The following is a 14,293-nucleotide window of genomic DNA, read 5'->3' as shown; positions in this document are numbered from 1 at the left end:
GAGGAAACGGTGCCATTCCCAGAAGACCTCCCCACCTCATTTTCTCGCAGGTTTATGGGAACATTTAAAGCTACCCATGCATTTCAAAAGTAGTAAAGAGTTTGGGAAAATAGTGCGTCATTATATCCAGTATTCTCTTTCCCCCGCCCCCTTTTTAGATTCAGAGGTACGTGGTGGAGATGTCAGCTGTTTTTCCAGCCTTTTGCAGTCAGAGCATCTGGTATGGTTGACTCCAGCTACGATGCCAAACTAAGCAAGGAGACACATAGAGAAAAAATAAATAAAAGCAGGAGAGGCCAGCGCTAAAGATGGCACTCGCAGGACACTGTGGAGAAAAGAGAAGAAGGCACGAAGCGAGGCAAAATAGCTGGGGTTGTGCAAAACTAGGGAAATCCATATGTTGCGGGAGTAAAAGAGAGTTGAGGTATGCCTGGATGACAAGAAAGGAGCAGATGAAAGGTGCAGAAATAAACGAGGCAAGGCGAGGAGCTTTGGAGATTTGAGATAAGGAGGTAAATAGAAAAAAAAATGATAGTGCACTTCAGTATGAACAGCTTGTACCGTATAAAAATGAAAATGGGCGCACACAGGCAAAGGAAAAAATGATTAGATTGCTCTGAAATACGACTTAAAATAGTACCAAACGGCAACCTGCAAATCAGATGTGGAATTATCTTTTTGACCTTATATAATAATTCATTTCAGGCACAGGAGTCCGAAATGCAGATTTAGTGCTGCTGAGAAACATTAAAAATGCTGTGAATTTTACCCCAAAGTGTTGTCACAGCAGAATGAGCCCAAAAAGGTCTGAATTACAACAACAAATCGGTGATAACATTAAGTACTTTTTAATGTTCCATATATAGACACCTGGTTTTGTTGTATTAATCGTATTTAGTTATTGCATAGATTGAAGAGATAAATTCAATTTACTTTTTGCAGTTTCTTTATCGGCTATTGGTTTAGTGGTCGCCCCAGTTATTTCTTCTATTAGGAAACACAGGCTTCTAAGGGAACTTTGGCATCGCAACAACGTTCAAATAAGAAATTTATTAATTTGAATAGAATAAAATGTCAAGAAGGTAATTCAGTCCTGTGTTTACCAGCGAAAATCAGTTTACCAGCTATTTAGAATTCAGGATTTTTGCGAAGTAGAAAATTTTTCATGGGTGAAAATATATACCTTTTAACCTAATATATTTAGTTTATATCTTGCTGCATTATCCAAGAATCAATAAGTATCTCAATATCTGTCAAACCTGAGACTAAAGGCACCTTAAATGTCTGAATTCTGGAACCCAAATGATAACTGAAAATGTGAAGAATTAAAAACAATTTTCTCAGCAGATAATTGTAATGTTTTGAGTGAGATTCTAGAAGGATGATTTTGCCAAATAGGCAGCAAACAAATTTAACAAAAAATAAATAAAATAAATATTTACTTAAAATAATACAAAAGTATAAAAAATAAATAGGCTTCTTATTAAAATCATACATCAACAACTGCTTTTTTCTTGCCACAAATTCTCAGAGAAATTCTGGGCTATTTGTCATTCACACCAAATTTCCAAATAGAGCTAAATTTCCAAATAGAGAAGGTTTTCCAAAATTCATTATGCTACTGTTAGATATAGAAAATAGGGACATAACCCAAGCTCGAAATATATCACTGTTATTCCTAGCTTTAAATCTGATTTCCCTCAATTCAATATGATTTCCCCCCAAAACAACCAGATAGTATACCAACTTCTAAAGAAATACATTGTATAACAATTTATTTATCAAACATAAAGACAGTATATATAGAATACCTAATGTCTACCTCAGTACTATAATAGTGTTAATATTTTTGGTTTTTCTCAGCATAAGGAAGAGGTTTCAAAGCCATTAAAAAAATATGTCATTTTTAAAGAGCACCTTGACATTAAATGAAAGAGTGCAAAAAAGATACTTTTGGAACTATGCATACATTATTGTCACCAAATGATTGGACCAAAGTCAATCATTTCTAGAGAATACATAAAATTCTTTGGAAAATTCTTACAGACCTTCTATAAAATCATATGAACACTTTTCTGGACATTCCAAAAGCATAGTGATTATCTCTCTGGAGTTAAAAGTGATTACTAAATTAAAAACCTAATGTTATCAGAACTTTGTTTAAAAGCCAGAAGAACAGCTATATATACACATTTATCCTGGAGACTGCAGCTGAAATATCTAATAGGGTTCTTTCTTGGTTAGGGAAACCTCATGGTATAAATACCATTAAAAATAGAGAATTAAGGATCTCTTAGGAAACTATTCCATTTTGTGCCTTCACTGATAATATTTGTTTATGCTAGTTAATTAAGAATTGATCAAGAAGATTTGGCCCCAGACAAGATGATGGTAGAGAAACCAAAACAGTTGAATGGGAGGATAGAATATAAAAGATTATTAAGGATTGTTAAAAGAAGAAAATGGCAAGAAAAAGATATCCAAAGCCATCTCCAGTAAAGAAAAATGCAGATGCAGCAATTCTGCAGCAAAGAAAGTAATAAACAAAAAATGAAAACCTGTTCTTCCAGATTGATGCCTCCTTGGCATGTGCTGTGCATACTGATGCATGCAGAAAGTATGAAATTAAAGAGATAAAAAGCTATCTTGCTGCCTGAACGATATAAATAAAAGTTCTTAAAAGCAAAAGAAAAAAAAAACTTCACAGAAGACTTCAGAATAACAGAGTTGGAGTTTGAACCTTGGTGATCTTCTAGTCCAATCCTCTGCTCAGGCATTTCAGACAAATGTTTTTCCAACCTCTTCTTTAAAAATTTTGAGTTTTGGAGCATTCACAACTTCTGGAGACAAGTTGTTCCACTGCTCAATTGTTCTCACTGTCAGGAAATTTCTTCTTAGTTCTAGGTTGCTTCTCTCCTTGATTAGAGCATAAACTTCAGTGTATAGCCTTTTCCCCCCAGAATTTATGAACAAGGTTTTAATTTTAAGGGAAGGTTTGCAAAACAATCAAATGTTTATTTAAATCAGGGATGTCCAACCTTGACAACTTTAAGGCTTGTGGACTTCAGCTCCTAGAATCCTTGATTTTAGAAGCTGCTGTAAAGAAAATTGACTGGCCTGTTCAGTTCAAATACAGTAGCAGGTATAATGAAATTTACCAAGTGTGTTTTAGAAATTCAGAGGTAGTGTGAGCGTCTGCACCAGCAGAGTACAATGGATCTGCAAGTTAGATGCTGACATGCAATGAACCATGATTTCCATCCAGGCCTTCCCCAGTCCCCAAATAACAGCCAGGTCTGCTGCATCCCAAAATGACAGTGAAATTGCTGCAGATAATATAAAAATGACATAGATCGATGTCACATGGGAAATGGCTTTCTGCAGACCGTCACAATGGATGTATACATCTGCAAGTTTTGTTAGTTCCTATTTCATTCAAGTCCCACCAGAATTGTGATTTTCACTGTATTGTCAAGCAAACTCAGAAATGTATTAAAATATCATCAGAAACTTTGATGATAAACAGAACCTGGGCTGTGATAAACTATTTAGTATGTAGGCAAAATCTTTAAGCTTGAAAAGAACCTTTTTATGGAGATATAAGGCTGGTTTCCAGCATCTGTTTCTGCTGGAAACCTCATCTCGTACTACGATCTAAGAAACTTCGCAATGAATAGCTGAGCTTTATCAACTGTACAGAAAAGGGAAACCTATATGGACAGTGTTAAGTAGAGTCTTAAGGACTGTCTGCTATTATACAGAATACAATTTCACAATTTTAAATATTTTTCAGGGCCAGAGATGTCTACAGGATCCAGCGCTTCTGTCCTTACGACAAAAGTAGGGCCTTACCATCACATCACTGCCCCTTTCACGTTTCTGTAACATCATAACGCACATACGCAATGGGTGGAGCTTGTGTTATATTGTCATTTTACCTCCATTCAAACCCCCTTGTTCAGGATCTTTCCACTGGGAAAACTTTGGGTCTTCCGAAAGAAGTAGTTGTGTGTCTGCATAAATCTGGCTGGAGAGCTCAATCTTCAAAGACAGCCTTGGAGCGTGCCAGAGTCCCCTTCGCAGCGGCCACATTACCCTAAAGACATGGTGGTTTTAAATAGCTGCTTTGTGGCCCTGCTTTTGGGCTCTGAACACATTGCACAGCCCTAATGTCTTTATCAGTAAACTTGGTTGGTTAAATCTGCATTGGGGCAGAGTTGACTTTATTGAGGTTGAAATACGAACTTAAGAATTCCCAGAAAAGCTCCAGAATTGTGTAACTTTGACCAACATGCTTGCAATCATTAATGTGGCATATAAAAACAGCATGTCTCCCATGTAGTCTAGACTCGTGATTTGTAATCTTAAAAGTTCCAACTGAATTTTACAGCCAAACCATAATTGACTGGATGTAGAAGTATGACTTTTTTTTTCTTATAAGGATTTGTCAGTTCCCTAACTCTGAATGTGTGTGTCCCCACTCCAGTGTGGATGCATCCATGAAAGTTGAGGTGGAAGCTGACTTAAAACAACTTTTTCTGTTTTCTCATTAGTACTTTGAGCCCACATTCATATTAGTGAACAGATTCATTATAAATTGATTGGAAGAAGTTTTGCATTACTTGATGTCTGAAAATCCTCAATCATCCAGGTCATGGTTGTCCCATACTGGACTTCCTTGGTTCTTAAAGTCTAGAAGTATGACTTTATTTCAACAAGGATTGTAGAAAGCACTTTCTCGGTTCTAAATGAAGAAACTTCTTGGATGAGAAATGATATGTTTTCAAAGAAAGAAATGGAAGAAACTCCAGTTGCTTTTTGGAAAAGACAACATGTTATATTTTTTTGGGCGGGGGGGGAGGGGGGGGAAGCACCCTTGGGACGTTTTGCAGTGCTCTGATCTCAGTGGAGAAAGAGGTTTTGCTTATGTTCCTACACTATTTGCAGTTGCTCCCAGCAAAGCTATTTTAAACGAAAAAGATTTTTAAAAAAAAGAATCGTGGTTGGAGCAATCCAAAGAAATCACTCTCCTTCCTTCATCCAAAACAATGATTTTGTAACGAAATGATGTAGGGTAATTTTACTTAAAAGATCCATCGTATTATGGTGAGAGTCTCTATAGGCCCAGAAGCCAACTGGGTGATCTTGGGCCGTTCCCAGCCCCCAAATACTCCATCACATCATGCATTGATGACTTCACTGCAAATAGAAGCAACTAAAGAATTAATATTATTTTTATTAAGAAAGCCATGTGGCTTTTAAAATTAATTCACATCTCCTTATGGCTGTTACCCTAAGGAAAAACTATTCTAAAATTAAGGATATCTCAAGAAGGAAATTCAAGATTTAACGTTTGAGAATACATATTTAAGAACTAAATGTCCAGACTAAGAAGCAATATATGAAAGTTACTAAATCGATTTTTCTCAAAAAGGGAGGAACTAAATCTGTGCCTTTTGAGATAAAGGCATCTGTATACTCTTTACATGTCGGTAAAACCTTGTGACTGTATATTATGTCTCTAAATATTCATGGTCCACACAGAATTAAATAATCCTCTCCAGTCTATATTATTGTTATTAGTTGTCTTCAAAACAAAAATCAAAACAGTTTATGTTCTTGCTTTGTTCTTTTATACAGAAAATTTAGGTGTTTGAGCTGGGAAGTCTTCAATTAACTAGAGTTTCAAGGCTGGGACCAGGCAGAAATGATTACTAAATAATTATGTTTGTTTGCACAAAGGGAAGAATTAGAAAATTGCATGTGTAGCTAAAGGGCTTGGTTGTTTTGACTGATTATGTGTGATTGGAGCATACAAACGGGGCCAATGTGTTTGATAGTGTATTGTTAATTCAATTTTTAAGAGTTCATTTATATGCAGGCATAGTTATGTAAGCTTGATTATGATTATTGAAGTGAGTTTTCACTTAAAATGGGAGTATTTTAATGTTCAAATAATCAAACTCGTTTTCAGCCAAAAGCTTAAAATATGCAGTGGCTATTACAGTCTCTTTCATCTTTGCTTTATTGTTCCTTTTTAATCATTTATCATGTAAATTTGCTCTTACAGTTCTCAAAATATTTCTCAATTTAGAATGAGTACATATTTAAAAACTCTATTCTCTAGAAGGAAATTACTGCTGTTAGAAATTGGACATATGTGATCTCACTGAAAGCCAGTTGTTTATGTTAATGAAACTTCATTAATATGTATTCATGGTTAGGGTATCTTCTACAGGTAGCCCTCCACTTACAAACCACAATTGGGCCCAAAATTTATGTTGCTAATGGAGACGTTTGTTAAGTGGGTTGACAATGGGGCAAAACTCACTTAACAAATGTCTCCATTAGCAACATAAATTTGTGTGAATCTGCCTTCCCGGTTGACTTTGCTTGCCGGAAAGTTACAAAAATGACCCCAGGACACTGCAACCATCATAAATATGAGTCGATTGTCTAGCGTGTAGTCATAAGTGTAAAAAACGGTCATAGGTCATTTTTTTCAGCGCTGTTGTAACTTTGGTCACTAAATGAACTGTTGTAAGTTGAGAACGTCCTGTATGTCCTATTGTTCCATCAATTTTTCCTTCTGCAATTGACTTACCTATTTAATTCTGCTCTACACTTTCCATCCCTTCTTGCTATCTTCTTTCCTTTATCAATCCCACCTCACCAGACATGGTATATTGGTTGACCTTTCGAGCATCTTTTTATTTGGTGACCGGTAAAAACTTGGGTGTCCATCCCTGGAATAGGACTGATTTGATCTGATCTGTTTTTCTAATCCACATTTTGGCTAATAGGCATGTCTGATAGAAATGATGAATGTTTAGAGCCGTGATGGCGAACCTTTGGCACGCGTGCCACGGGTGGCACGCTGAGCCATTTGTGCGGGCACGCAAGCCCTAGCCAAACTTCCTGCACTGCACATGCACGCGCCTCCCAGCTGATTTTCGGCCCGTTTGAGGCCCTTTTTGTCCTCACAGAGGCTTGAGGGAAACCTCTGTAGCCTCGGGAGGACAAAAAATGGGCCTTACAGAAAGACTGGAAGTGACTGAACAGGCCTTGTTTTCAGCCTCCCGAGGCTCCAGAGGTTTCCCTCGAGCCTCCGTGAGGGCAAAAAAGGGCCAAAAAATCAGCTCGGAGGCGCATGCATGCGCAGTGCAGGTAAGGGGGCAGGCAGGGGTATTGCACACGCATGCGCGGGGGGATGCATTGCATTGTGGGTGCCAGCACACAGGCGCACGCGCTATTGCGCGCATGTGTGCTTTCAGCAGACCACAACAAAAAGGTTCACCATCACTGGCTTAGAGTGATACCATTGAGCTGAGTTTTACACATGTCTTTTTGTGCTTCAGTGAAGAAGCCTAAGCCATGCAAACGTTTGTTCCGTGCGAGCTTTACTTGATACAGGTAGTCCTCGACTTATAACCGCAAGTGAGACCGAAGTTTCCGTTGCTAAGCAAGGGAGTGAAGTAGTCGCGCCTGATTTTATTAATTTTTTTTTTTTTTTTTTTGAGATGTGGCTGCTAAGCGACTGTTCTGACCCAGCTCCCCAAACACAACAAACCCTCTGAAGTGAACTCAAAGATTCCTTTATTAGGAGTGCCGGCAGCCCCGGCACAACGTTTCTCTTTCAACGCAGGCTAACAAGTCCATCCCAAAGATGAATAGGTTGTCTGCCACATACATTCGTCTCCGCCCCCCTGTCTTTTACCTCCAGAGCTATGGTGGGGTTTCGTTAGCAGTGGTGACTCCCGTCCCAAGGACCGGCCCATAGATTTCCACTGCTCTCCTCTCCTCTGCCTTCTGCACAGCCGCGTGTCAGGCACTAGACTCAGCTGTTCCTCTTCTTCCTCATCAGCCACATCCAGATCTGGGGGCTATTGACTCTCCATCTGAGGGCTGACAGACGCTCACACTCCCACTCTGTCTCTCTGCCAGCTCCATTTCCTCTTCCCCCTCTGAGCTCTCAGATTGGTCTGATGATTCCCACACCACCACCACCACCACCACCACCACCTCCTCCTCCTCCTCCTCCTCCTCCTCCTCCTCCTCGGCTGCTGGAGGGGCCAACGGCCAACAGGCCACAACAGCGACTCACTGTGGTTGTTAAGTGAATCATACAGCCATTAGGCAAATCTTGATTTTGCTTGTCAGAACCCAGTTGGGAAGGTCACAAATGCTGATCATATGAACCCAGCAGCTGCAAACTTCAAAGATACATGCTCTCTGTCATCAGTCTGAATTTTGATCCCATGACTAGGGAGATATCGGAGTATTCATAAGAGTGAGGATCAGTTTATAAGTCACTTTTTTCAGTGTCTTTGTAACTGTGTTCACTGAATGCAATTGTTATACAGGTGAAACTCGAAAAATTAGAATATCGTGCAAAAGTTCATTTATTTCAGTCATGCAACTTAAAAGGCGAACCTAATATATGAGATAGACTCATGACGTGCAAAGCAAGATAGTTCAAGCCGTGATTTGTCATAATTGAGATGATTATGGCTTACAGCTCATGAAAACCCCAAATCCACAATCTCAGAAAATTAGAATATTACATGCAATCAATAAAACAAGGATTGTACATAGAACAATATCAGACCTCTGAAAAGTATAAGCATGCATATGTACTCAGGACTTGGTTTGGGCCCCTTTTGCAGCAATTACTGCCTCAATGCGGTGTGGCATGGAAGCTATCAGCCTGTGGCACTGCTGAGGTGTTATGGAAGACCAGGATGCTTCAATAGAGGCCTTTAGCTCTTCTGCATTGTTCGGTCTCATGTCTCTCATCTTTCTCTTGGCAATGCCCTATAGATTCTCTATGGGGTTCAGGTCAGGCGAGTTTGCTGGCCAATCAAGCACAGTAATCCCACAGTCATTGAACCAGGTTTTGGTGCTTTTGGCAATGTGGGCAGGCGCCAAGTCCTGCTGGAAAATGAAGTCAGCATCCCCATAAAGCTTGTCTGCGGAAGGAAGCATGAAGTGCTCCAAAATCTCCTGGTAGACAGCTGCGTTGACCCTGGACTTAATGAAGCACAGTGGCCCAACACCAGCAGATGACATGGCTCCCCAAATCAACACAGACTCTGGAAACTTCACACTGGGCTTCAAGCATCTTGCAGTGTGTGCCTCTCCATTCTTCCTCCAGACTCTGGGTCCTTGGTTTCCAAATGAGATGCAAAAGTTGCTCTCATCAGAAAGGAGGACTTTGGACCACTGTGCAACAGACCAGGTCTGTTATTCTTTAGCCCAAGTAAGACGCTTCTGACGTTTGTTGTTCAGGAGCAGCTTGACAAGAGGAATACGACATTTGAAGCCCATGTCCAGGATCCGTCCACTCCTTGTGAAAGTCCCCAACACTTTTGAATGGCCTTTTCCTGACAATCCTCTCCAGGCTGCAGTCATCCCTGCTGCTTGTGCACCTTTTTCTTCCACCCTTTTCCCTTCCACATAACTTTCTATTAATGTGCTTTGATACAGCACTTTGGGAACATCCAACTTCTTTTGCAATAACCTTTTGAGGCTTTCCCTCCTTATGGAGGGTGTCAATGATGGTTTTCTGCACAACTGTCAGGTCAGCAGTCTTTCCCATGATTGTGATTCCTACTGAACCAGGCTGAGAGACCATTTATAGGCTCAGGAACCCTTTGCAGGTGTTATGGCTTCATTAGCTGATTAGAGTGGGACGCTTTGAGCCTAGAATATTGAACCTTTTCACAATATTCCAATTTTCTGAGATTGTGGATTTGGGGTTTTCATGAGCTGTAAGCCATAATCATCTCAATTATGACACATCATGTCTTAAACTATCTTGCGTTGCATGCTCAGTGAGGTAAGTTTGCCTGCAGTTCGCGTGCCAGTGCAAATGGCTCTGCGTGCCACCTATGGCATCCGTGCCATAGGTTTGCCATCACGGTTACAGGTTGAAGACCTAAGCTACACATTCAATTGATGTAGGTGTATATACATACTTACATGAACGGACAAGCACCAGCAGGGCTTCATCAAAAATAATAACTGTGTTAAAACATTTGAGAAGAGTGGTTTGTGTTTTGCTAACAAATACGAATGTATTGGAAACATAGGTAGGGTTTGCTAGTAAACTTTAAGCAAACATTGACACAGTTACTCTTTGAGTTTCTGAACTACTTGTGCTTTTGTTACTACTTCTCCTGTTCATACCTTTCAAAGTGGAAAAAAAATTTGCTGTATAGAGAAATATTCGGCTCTAATGAATATGAACACAAAGCGTCAACTGAATTGTGGAAGGCCAAAGAACAGATGTCAACTTTGAAGTCTGAGATGGATTTGTGAAAATAAACTAAAAGGAAGAGAATCTAAGCAGTGAAATTAAACATCTGCTTTGCAGCTGTGAAATCATTCGGTTTGAAAACTCAACATGTCACATCGTGGAATCCATTTTGTTAGATCCATTTCATTCTGATCATTTATTAGTTTATATCAGTTGGCCTGGATTTCCTTTCCAGCTTTCTTTATCCAACCGTCCTATTTATTCTTCACATATGTATAAATACCTTCTTAATGATTCACCCTCTGTAGTTATGACACAAGTGTAAGGATATCAAAATAGCTAATCATTTCTGCCTGTAACCTATGCAGCTCTGTTATTTGCACCACTGTTAATTTCTTCTTTTTGTAAATGAAAATGGTGGGAGGCTTGGCTTTAAAGCTATTCTGGCCTTACCCCATTTCTTACCCAAGGTGCAAAGATTTTGGTTGCAGAAGGGCCTTCTCCTCAAAGTAATACGTACCTACCTGCTAACTGCTGGATATATGCCATTTGCCTTCCGGCTTTCAATGGGAATTACAGGGCTTTTGCCATTGTTCGCTTCCCAAAACGGAGATACACTGAATCATCACTTTAGCAATGTCCAAGTAGTTCTCAACTTTAACAACCTCAATTTCTGTCGCTGAGCAAGGCAACTGTTAAGTGGGCTTTGCCTCGTTTTACCACCTATTTTGCCATGGTTGTTGAGCAAATCACTGCCTTTGTGAAGTTAGTAACATGGGTTGTTTTGGCGTTCCCGTTGACTTTGCTTGCTTGTTGGAAAGTCGCAAAAGGGAAAATCACACAATCCCGGGGCGCTGCAACCATCATCATATATGAGTCAGTTGGCAAGAGTTGGAAATTTTGATCCTGTGACCATTGTTGTGGTCTGCTGGTAGCCTGCGGAGACAGCAGCAGAGTGCGACAGTGGGGAGGAACATGGGCCAGTCCGGGAGTCTGGAGAGGAATTGGATGAGGGTCCTGCATCCGATGCAGAGATGGGGCCAGGACCATCTGGGAGTGGGATACTGAATCCGGAGCCTCCAGAATCTGACAGCAGCGAGGCAGAGGAACAAGGGGAGCCTGTTCCCAGTGTGCGCATGCACAGAGCTGCCAAAAGGCAAGAACAGTTAAGACAAAAGGGGCAACTTGGGAGTAAGGCTTGGAGGTGATTGGCCCTCCCATAAGACATAAAGGAGGAACAAAGGGACATGAGCCTTTGCAGGAAGCAACTTTGTTCACTCTGTTCGGATTCAACCTTGAAGCTCTGTGTGGACTTTGTACTCCGGTTGGCTTTTTACAGTTAATTGGGCACTTTAGTTGTTGGCAGCAATTCAAAGGAGAGAAAGGTGGGTGCTTATCTCGAGGGACTGTTTGGGACTCATTACTGGCTGGGAATGCACATAATTCCCAGCCCTTGAAATAAAAAGAGGGTTGTTTGGACTAAGCGTGTGCTTAATTACAGTCTCAGGAAGCCTTGGTCAGAACAACCATGGGGATGTCACAAACTGTCATAAGCATAAAAATTGGTCATGACTCACTTTTTTCAGTGCTATTGTAACTTCGGACAGTCACTAAACAAATTGTTGTAAGTCGAGGAGTACCTTATCATATATTTGGGGAATCTCCTGCAGAATTTAGTACCTATATATATAAAACCTCTATTGTATCACCCCTTTCAGACACATGTCTGGTCTTTTCATTTATTTCCCCTGCTTCCTTTGAGGGTTTATTAGCTGGGAGAGATGAACGTTGCCTCTCCAAAATAGCTCCATCCCAGCCCCGATGCCTTCTGGCTCTTGAAAGAGCCTACTGGCTGAGCACTGAAACCATGTAGCCATCCCAGCATAATTTAGGAAGCGGTATTTTGATCATCAGTGGTCGTGCTTGCCTGGTTCGCAAAGCCAACTCACAAAAAAGCAGCAACTTTTCTTCCCCCCAACTCATTAAGAAGAGGCGGGAAGAAAGAACAATCTGAGAGGGTCGGCTGTGCGAACCTAAAAATGCCCGTGATTTCTTTCTCTTTTGGAAAAGTAACATTAGAAGCCTCTGTGGCGCAGTGGTTAGAGTGCAGTACCGCAAGCTACCTCTGCTGCAGCCAGCTGCCTACAATTTAGCAGTTCAAATCCCACCAGGCTCAAGGTTGACTCAGCCTTCCATCCTTCCGAGGTGGGAAGCCAGGTTGTTGGGGGGATTTAGGCTGACTCTGTAAACTGCTTAGAGAGGGCTGTAAAGCACTATAAAGTGGTATATAAGTCTAAGTGCTATTGCTATTATGCCCAGCGTAGGGAAGTGGTAGGAAGTATTCAAAATAATAATAATAATAATATAATAATAATAATAATAATAATAGGAGTAATAATAATAATTTAAAAATGATGATGGCAGGAGACCATAGAGGAGAAAAGAAGAGATGCACGCCGTGTGGGGGGGTCTCACGTGCCTGCGCAGAGATCAGGGCCACCTTCTCTCTCGCAAGCCACATTGCTCCCTTCTCTGTTCTTCCCTGCATGCCCTGGGATGAAGAGGGGATGGGTCTGGGTCTTCCTCTGAATGTCCAGCCAGACTGGGCTCTAACCCCGTTTCCTCCACAGCCGCCGGAGCTACACTCCCACTCCCGGTTGGCTGTTCCACCTCTCCCTCAGAATCAGATTCCAATAAGGTCATGACGGGAGATCACATGACCCCAGACCACTACGACTGTCAGGAATATGAACTAGTTGCCAAGCACCTGAGTTTTGATCACGGGACCATGTCGTAAGTGTGAAAAATAGTTATAAGTTTTTTTAATGCCCTAACTTTGGTCCCTAACTGAACCATTGTAAGTTGAGGAGTATCTGTATAATGGCTGCATGCATATTAGTGGAATTGAGAATATATTTTTGTTGGTAGAAATAATTATCTGTGCGGGAGGGGTTTCATATCTCCACATGGGGAATGTCCCCGTCCTTTGGGGGCTTTGGCCAGCTCTGTTGCTGGGAGAGCACCCCAAGCTTACTTGCTTAGATTTATTTGCAGAGTTGGGCCATCAATCACTTCGTGTGGTTTATTCCCTTTTGTTGGCAGAACCCAGGATCTGAAAAGCTGCAGAGACCTGGTTTTTATCTCTATTATCTGCTTATATATTTCAATCTTAGAGGAATGCGAACTATTTCCCCAGAAAATTACAAGAAGAGTCGAGCAAATTTTGTTTCAGTTTATATACGCATATGGGTATAAGCAATCTTTAAGCATGCATTTTGTAGTATATCATCAAGAAGAAGGGTGAATGAGATATTGGTTGTCATTTGCAATTTTGATGAGAGAGGACATTACAAATAAGTTTAATGTGTGCTGCTTGGAGGCATATTTGAGTTGTTTGAAAGACAAATTATTCTTGTGATTGATCCAGTCAATCATTTCTAAATGACAATTACATAGCAAAAGAAACTAACAGTCAGTCCTTTGTGCTACTGTTCCAAGCTAGTGGTTTATTGCTTGATTTTTAATAATAATATTTTTTTTTAAAAAAAACCTGGCATTTCAGACATGAATTACAGAAAATACAGTGAATGCCACATTTCTTTGTATCTTTTGCAGTTTCATATTTGACATTGTCCAGATAAAAAGACGGATCAAGAAGTACTAGAAAATGTTATTGTACTTCGTGAGATTTGACATGTATCTTCGATTTTTTTTCTTCCCAAAAGAGAGGTGCATTCCATGAGCATAAGAGTTTCCAAAAAAAATAATTTGCAGATATTAATAGAAACATGTGGATACTCATCTTATGCAAAGCTAGAATGAAATAACAAAAAAGTATTTCCATTAGTTTTACATAAACCCTTACCATCCTGGACCTCCTTTTTACAAGCCAACCCTATTCAGTTTATTATCGGTATAAAACTGACATTCCTGTGCAATCAAAGATGTACATCTGTGTCAGAAAAACAAAACAATGCTTTGCGTGACCTGCAAAAGGAAATTAAAGTGGTCAAGTTTAAATAGAGCAAGTGTTAC

General features: G+C 40.3%; 1 protein-coding gene across 2 annotated transcripts in view; it reads left to right on the top strand.

Annotated features, from left to right (window-relative positions):
• BMPR1A (bone morphogenetic protein receptor type 1A) overlaps positions 1-14,293 on the top strand; it is a 70,651-nt gene that overhangs the window by 6,828 nt on the left and 49,530 nt on the right. Inside the window, exon 2 of one of the 2 annotated variants that reach the window (XM_087932216.1) lies at positions 12,889-13,051. The exons of the other annotated variant lie outside the window; for it this stretch is intronic. The gene's annotated coding sequence lies outside the window, so the exon portion shown is untranslated. The remainder of the gene's footprint in view (positions 1-12,888; positions 13,052-14,293) is intronic. 2 annotated transcript variants of the gene reach the window in all.

This window comes from Pseudonaja textilis, chromosome 4 (genome assembly GCF_049901715.1).
Source record: "Pseudonaja textilis isolate UNSWEBS1 chromosome 4, rPseTex1.2, whole genome shotgun sequence".
Taxonomy (NCBI): Eukaryota; Metazoa; Chordata; class Lepidosauria; order Squamata; family Elapidae; genus Pseudonaja; species Pseudonaja textilis.
Note: the sequence above shows the minus strand (reverse complement) of the source record. Positions and strands in the feature narration are given on the sequence as shown.